This window comes from Sciurus vulgaris (genome assembly GCF_902686455.1).
Source record: "Sciurus vulgaris genome assembly, contig: HiC_scaffold_597_arrow_ctg1, whole genome shotgun sequence".
NCBI lineage: Eukaryota > Metazoa > Chordata > Mammalia > Rodentia > Sciuridae > Sciurus > Sciurus vulgaris.
Genome location: NW_027632425.1, coordinates 239,568 through 247,706, shown reverse-complemented (window position 1 = coordinate 247,706; position 8,139 = coordinate 239,568). Strand labels below are relative to the sequence as shown.

The window sequence follows — 8,139 nt, the reverse complement described above, 5'->3', positions numbered from 1 at the left end:
ACAGAAATTCTTGAACTGCAGAAAACAATAAACCAAATAAAAACCTGAATGGAAAGCATCACCAACTAATCACTTGGAAGACAGAAACTCAGATAAAAATTTAATATTGAAAATAATGATACAAGCTCAGTGCACTGCGGTCCGCCCCGCCACACTGACTGATGATGTGTTTTGCAGGCATAGGGTGGAAAGCACAAGCGGTGGGGGAGGGCGAGGGTCATTCCTAGTACCCACCCCCTGTTCTGCATCCTTCGCAAGTGGAAACAGCGGAAGAGGTCTGAGTCCTGTGCCATTCATCAGGGAAGCATCGTCTCCATTCAGCTGTCCTACACAATGGACTCAGTACCTGCCGCCATACCTATGGTCGCCCCTTCTCCCGGGGACCCCGAGCTTCTGGGACCCCTGACGGTGCTCTACAAAGCCCTCATAGGGAAGGACCCCGCTGTGGCCGGCGGGTGGCTGAGTGGTGAGCAGAGTGGCTGCACTGACTGACAGCAACGGGGAAATGGAGCGTGCCAGGCCCGGGCAGGCAGCACCTAGCTGTATTGCTAAGCAAGCCGCTAGTTGCCACATTGCCCAATGATGTTCATCATGGGCCTGATTTTTATGCACTGCTGTGGAAGCCTGTACATCTCACTATCTTCTTGGAAATTGTTTCATTTGCCATTTTCTTCTGGAGAACTATTCTTGTTGTCAAAGAAACAGTATATCAAGTTACTGAACAGCAAATTTCTGAAAAGTTAAAGAATATGAAGAAAGAAAATGAAGAACTAGTGCAAAAAGTGTCAAATTTTGAACAGAAGATCAAGGAATCAAAGAAACATATCTAAGAAACCAAAAAACAAAATATGGTCCTCTCCGATGCAGCAATGAAATATAAGGATAAAATCAAGCTACTTGAAGAAACTAATGAGATTCTTGAGGACAGAGCTAAAAGTCTTCATGTTATGTTAGAATCTGAGAGAGAACATAATGTCAACAATGAGGACTTGAAAATAGAAAAGAAGAACACTGTAGAGAAGTTAAAGACTGTAATTTCAATGAATGCTTCAGAATTTTCAGAGGTTCAAATTGCTCTTAATGAAGCTAAGCTTAGTGAATACAAGGTGAAGTGTGAATGCCATTGGGTTCAGGAAGAAAATGCTAGGATTAAGAAGAAGAAAGAGCAGTTGCAGCAAGAAATCAAAGACTGGAGTAAATCACACACTGACCTCAGTGGGCAAATAAAATCATTTGAGAAGTCCCAGAGAGATATAGAAGTAGCTCTTACTCACAAAGATGATAATATTAATGCTTTGACTAATTATATTACACAGCTGAATCAGATAGAGCTTGAATTGGAATGTGAGTGTCAAAATAAAGGAGGAGGTGAGTCAGATGAACTAGCCAATGGAGAAGTAGGAGGTGACCAGAGTGCGAAGGTAAAAAATAGAATTAAGCAGCTGATGGATGTCTCTTGGACACAAACTGCAATATCAGTAGTTGAAGAGGATCTAAAACTTTTACAACTGAAGCTAAGAGCCTCGATGTCTGCAAAGTGTAACCTAGAAGACCAAATAAAGAAATTAGAAGATGACCACAATTCACTCCAATCCACTAAAGCTGGGCTGCAAGATGAGTGCAAAACTCTGAGTCAGAAAGTGGACATTTTAAATGAACTGTACCAGCAGGAGGAGATGGTTCTGCACAGGAAACTGAGTCGAGAAGAGTATGAGAGACAAGAAAGAGCAAAGCGGCTGTCAGCTGCAGATGAAAAGGCAGTTTTGGCTGCACAGGAATTTAAAACTTACAAGTGGAGAATTGAAGAAATGGAGGAAGAATTACAGAAAGCAGAGCGCTCATTTAAGAATCAGATTGCCACTCATGAGAAGAAAGCTCATGATAACTGGCTCAAAGGTTGTGCTGCAGAATGAGCTATAGCTGAAGAGAGAAGGGAAGTTGCTAATTTGAGACACAAATTATTGGAAATGACCCAAAAGATGGCAATGCGGCAAGATGAACTTGTGATTCTAAAACCAATGGCAGGAAGAGCAAAGACACAAAACCCTCTCCAGAGAGGCCCACTGAGCAAGAATGGGTCTTTTGGCCCATCCCCTGTGAGTGTTGTAGAACATACCCCTTCATTGATCCCTTCATTGACAGCTGGGAGACCTGTCTCTGCTACTCTGAATGGAAGAGATATGGGTAGAAGTGAATTTGTGTCAATGGATGGACCTTTTCCTCATCCTCAATGGTCTTCTGAAGCATCTGGGAAATGCTTTTCCTCTGACCCGGGACGTGGTCCAGCTCCCATGAACAGCAGCTCCAGGAGCTCTTCTCCAGCCAAGGTGATGGATGAGGGCAAGGATAATATGGCTACCAATGGGCCCCCTCGTATCCCAGGGGTATCTCTCATGGGCTTCCCTGTGGGAGGGCCCCTACCACCACCTGTTCGGTATGGACCACCACCTCGGCCACTTCCTGGGCCACTTCCTCAGCCACTTCAGCTCAGAGGGCCTTTTGGACCTCCACCATTTGGTCCTGGTGTGCATCCACCACTATGCTTAAGATAATATGCACCAGGTGTTCCACCTGGAAAATGCGATCTGCCTCTTGACCCTCGGGAATTTTTACCAGGACCCACACCACTTAGACCTTTAGGTTCATTTGGTCCAAGAGAGTACTTCATTCCTGGTACCCGAATACCACCCCCAATCCATGGTCCCCAAGACTACTCACCATCACCTTCTGCAAGAGACTGAGCACCTTCAGGATTTAGAGATGAGCCTTCATCTGCCTCTCAGAGCAGTAGCCAGGACTGTTTGCAGGCTTTAGAACAGCCTGTAACCATGACCTCTGACACTTAGTCAGAATGTGGACTGTGCACTCTTCATTGTGTAAAGGGATTATTGGCTTTGAAATCCAAAAGTCTTGAGGGTTTATTTTTATAACTAAGCTGCCTTGGCAGTCTGTATTTTTGAGCCAAAAAAATTCTAAACTATCATTCCCCTTTTAAATAATGATCACCACTTAAGCTAATGTAGCCTTGCAACTTTGAAGTTTGCAATAAGGAATACCTGTGTTTCAGTTAATGTGGCATATATAATTGCTAAATGATTTGGAATGTCATAAAATATTAACATTTCCTGTGGAAATGCTTTAAGAACATGTATTTCCATTATCCTATTTTGAGTGCATTCCAGTTGATAGAAAGCAATGGTGTTCATAAGCTTGCTGTTTCTGTCTTAATATCTGGTCACAGATTGTTATGCTAAAAATGTTCACTCAAGTTATTTCCTAAACTTATTTCCCTTCTTGCTGAAGTTCTTTGTAGTTATAGTAAATAAAAAAGTTTATTAATAAAAAAAGAAAATAATGTTAACCAAACAGAAAAGATGATAAGAAATTGTGAATGGAACATCCAAGCCTATGGAATATCTTTAAAAGATCAAATTTAAAAATTATCGGGATTGAGAAAGGCACAGATATACAAACCAAAGGAATGAAAAACCTATTCAATGAAATAATATCTGAAAATTTTCAAAACCTGAATGAAATGGAAAATCAACTACAAGAGGCTTACAAAATTACAACAGATCCACACTAATGAACATTACAATGAAAATGCCTAACATCCAAAATAAAGATAGAGTTTTAAAGGCTTAGAGAGAAAAGCATCAAATTATATGTAGAGGGAAACCAACATGGATATCATTAGATTTCTCAGCCCAGACCCTAAAAGGTAGAAGGTCTGGAAACAACATATTTCAAGGTCTTAAAAATCATTTTTTGCCAACCAAGGATCTTACACCCAGCAAAACTAACTTTCAGATTTGAAGACAAAATAAAATGTTTCCATGATAAACAAAATGTAAAAGAATTTACAAATAGAAATCCTGCACTACAGAACACTCCCAGGAATATCTCCATGAGGAGGAAATGAAACCCAACAATGTAGTTCAGGAAAGGGAAGAACTACCCTAAAGGAAAGTCAATCAAAGGAGAACTGAAGTCAAGTTAAAACCCCAAAATTAGCCACAATGACTGGAAATAGAAATCATATCTTAATAATAACCCTGAATGTTAGTGACTTAAATTCATCAATCAAAAATTTCTGTTTCAAATTGGTTATGATTTTGTCAATTTACATGTTAGGTTAGGAAGGATAGCCCTTTATGGTATGAGCTGTAAATATCTCCATTAGTCATCTTTTTTAAAAGTTTTTTTATGACACTTTTATCCATAAAAAAATTTATTTTTATGTAACACAATGTAACAGTGAAATAATTTATGACTTGGGGATTTTGACTCATGCAAGGTTAGATAGTTCATAGTAACTACAGATATGTATAGAAAAAAATTCAGTTTTATTATTAATATGTAATGATTGTGTTATTTAAAAATATCTTTTGTATATCAGGAATTATCATGGTATATAAAGTGAGGCAGGGATATTATTTTATTTATCCCTATAACACTTATTGAATACTTATTTTTCCCAGTGATTTGAGATGATGTCCTCTTTATATGTTCAATTTCTTTGTGTATCTGAGTGTACTTACTTAAGGGCATTCTGTTTTGCTAGTAGACCAGTTTGATGCTTTCAAATTATTTAAGCTTTTAAAAAAATGCCTGAATATGTTTTAGTGTTGGTCCCATTTCTATGTCTATCTTTTTCACTAAATTTAGCATCAGGTGATATAGCTTAAGACTGTGAAGCTTTCATTGAGGTTTTGCTGAATTAAAATTTTAATTTACAAAATACTATGGCCCGTCTATTTGTAGAAGGCCTATTTTTTTGGCTTCAGTGATATTTTAATTTTAATTTTAATAGCTCTCACATTTTTATTGACAAAAATATTAATATATTTTTATTAGTGTTACACATGAAAATTTTTCTTCCATTAAATCTTTCTAAATATTGTTTGAATATATGTAAACTACTAATTTTTGTATGTTGATTTGTACTTGGTAATCTAATTGAGTTATCTTACTGTTTACAGTAGCTGTTAATAAAACATTGTGAATCTTCAAAAGAAAAATAAAGAATTAAAGTTGCACATGAGTCAGCTACCAGAATATTTAGTGCAACATATTTATGTAGTAATAAATTTGAAACCAAATAGACCAATAAGTGAATGACCAAATATTATTATAATACCAGTATATAGTGGTTTACTATGGAATCATTAAAATTATATAGTTTAAAAATAGTTAATAAAAAGGTAATATATTGTTGAAAGGGAAAACCAAGTTACAAAATACTATAATATTGTGATTCTATGCAAAATAGAAAAATTGTGTGCATTTGTATGCATTTCTGTATGTAACTTGTAAACTGAATAAAGCTGACACATTTGGGATAAAAAAAAGGGGGACCTAGCCTTGCTCATGTTAATAATGCTCTCAATATTTCCTTCTTCACAATAAGTGCCCTTAATATACATTTTGAAGATAATACACATCGCTAGTCCTCAGTCTTGGACAAGCATTTGCCCCTAAGGAACCACTACCAAAGATTTATGTAAAACAATGACTTTCACCAGACCTGATATGGTGGGACCATGCACCTTTGATTACTTGGGGAGGGGATATGCTTCTGTTCTTACTCCTACAGTTCCTGTCTGGATTCCTGCCAGATGTGTGAGATTCAACATTCATCAAGAGTTGGCATCAAAAACTTCACAATCTGATTCCCAAATTGCATTTGATCCTGGATGAAGAGAATCCTGATTTGAAGATGGAACCTCTGATAAGAACAAGAGGCCCAAGAGACCCTTGGTCTTCAAATCATCTAGTGACTTGGAGGAATATAAAAAAATTAACAATATCTGCTCAACAAATGCTAGCCCAAATGGGTTTAGAATGCACTCTGGAAAACTTGGTTACAGCTCTGTTTGCCAAACTTACCCAAAATTCTATGCTGGATATTATTGTGTTATTTTTCTGTTATTGTATCCCTGTTGGGGGTGCCTCCATACTTAGCAGAAATTGTTTATTCTCCTGAAATTTGTATCATCAAGCTCTTCTTGAAAACAGGCTACTATTGATTATTTGCGGTTTTTACATTATATAGGATGCCAAGATTTTAACAATATGTGTGGTTTTAACTTAACTGATAATAATAACCTCATTCAAAAGGAATTGGATCATCTTAAAGACATTGTAAAGAAGGTGTAAAAAGATTATGATGATTGGTATTTATTTGGTTGGTTAACTTCTTGGCTGCCAAATTTTAAAAGGATCAAACAGCTTTCATTGGAGAATGTTTATTGATACATGCTTTATTATGCTGTGTGTATTTGCCAATGTTTGCTTTGCTTTCTCCCTCCACGTTCCTTAAAGAGAAGACAAGTTATGTCTATTCAAAAGGACATTACAATTAAAAAAGCAGAGTCATAGGGATTTCAGCTCAGTCAATATTCCTAGGAGCAAAAGTCCTGTGAGTTGAGCAATTTCCTCAGAACAAAAGGCACTCTGTTTGAATGGCTTAGAAATGCTCTCAAATTCTCTGTCCTTGAGGCCTGGAATCATTATCTTATTATAATAACCTTTGGCACTAATGTACCCTAAGCAGCAAGAAAGTTATGTGATCTGCACATGGGCAAATCTAACTGTACTATGTAACCTAGGTAACTCAATTTGATCCTAGAATGGATAAAAAACTGGACTGGCTCTCTTTGCCATCTGAGTGATTGCCTCTTTATTAGCTCTCCCCTTAACCCTTATAGCTGGATCCCAATTAATCTTTACAGAAATTCTGAAAAAAAAAAAAAGAAATCTTTGAAATGAGGACAACAATAAACCAAATAAACTCAATGGAAAGCATCACCAACAAACTTGATCACTTGGAAGACAGAACTTTAGAAAATGAAGACAAAATATTTAATCTTGAAAAATAGTTGACCAAACAGAGAAGATGATAAGAAATCATGAATGGAATATCCAAGAAATGAGATACCCTGAAAACACCAAATTTTAAAGTTATTGGGATTGAGGAAGGCACACAGATACAACCCAAAGAAATGAATAACCTTTTCAATGAAATAATATCCAAAAATTACCCAAATATAAAGAATGAAATGGAAAATCAAATACAGGAGGCTTACAGAATACAAAATGTACAAAATTGCAACAGATCCACACCAAGGCATATTATAATGAAAATGCTTAACATTAAAATAAAGATAGAATTTTAAAAGTTCCAAGAAAAAACCATCAGATTATATATAGAAACCAAAACAGATATCATCAGATTTCTCACTCTAGACCCTAAATGCTAGAAGTGCCTAGAACAGCTTTTTTCAAGCTTTTAAAGAAGATGGTTGCCAAAAAGAATATTATACCCAGCAAAACTAGCTTTCAGATTTGAGAATAAAATAAAATCCTTCCATGACAAACAAATATTCAAATAATTTGCAAATAGAAAACTTGTGCTACAGAACTTTCTCAGCAAAATATTCCATGAGTAAGAAATGAAAACAACAATTTAAGTCAGCAAAGGGAGGAAGTACCCTAAATGTAAAGCCAAAAAAAGGAAAACCAAGCCAAATTAAAAATGAAAAATAAGCCAAAATTTCCAGAAATACAAATCATATCTCAATAATAATCCTGAATGTTAATGGGCTAAGCTCATCAATCCAAAGGTATTACTGGCAGATTGGATTAAAAAGAAAGACTCAACCATATGCTGCCTTCAAGAGACTCATCTCATAGAAAAAAAACATCCACATACTAAAGGTGAAAGGATGGGAAAAACATACCATGCACATGGACTCAGAAAAAATGGGGGTTACTCAGGTAAAGTGAACTTCAAGTCAAAGTTAGTCAGAAGAGATGAAGAAGAATATTTCTTACTGCTGAAGGGAACTGTCATCCAGGAAGACATGACAATTGTAAATATTTATGTTCCAAATAACAGAACATCTATGTATATCAAAGAAATTCTTCTCAATTCCAGGATCCAAATAGACCACAACACAATAATGCTGGATGACTTCAACATACTGCTCTCACCACTAGATAGATATAACAAACAAAAACTGAACAAAGAAAACATGGAACTCAATAACACAATCAATAATTTAACCTAACACACATTTATAGAATATTTTATCCATCAATGAGGAAATATATTTTATTCTCAGCAGCACATGGATC

General features: G+C 36.3%; 1 pseudogene across 1 annotated transcript; it reads left to right on the top strand.

The window, feature by feature from the left end:
• Positions 1 to 318: 318 nt before the first annotated feature.
• On the top strand, positions 319 to 3,324 carry LOC306652794 (transport and Golgi organization protein 1 homolog; annotated as a pseudogene). Its single transcript has 2 exons — positions 319 to 444; positions 558 to 3,324. The product of its transcript is annotated as a transport and Golgi organization protein 1 homolog (transcript).
• Positions 3,325 to 8,139: the final 4,815 nt, after the last annotated feature.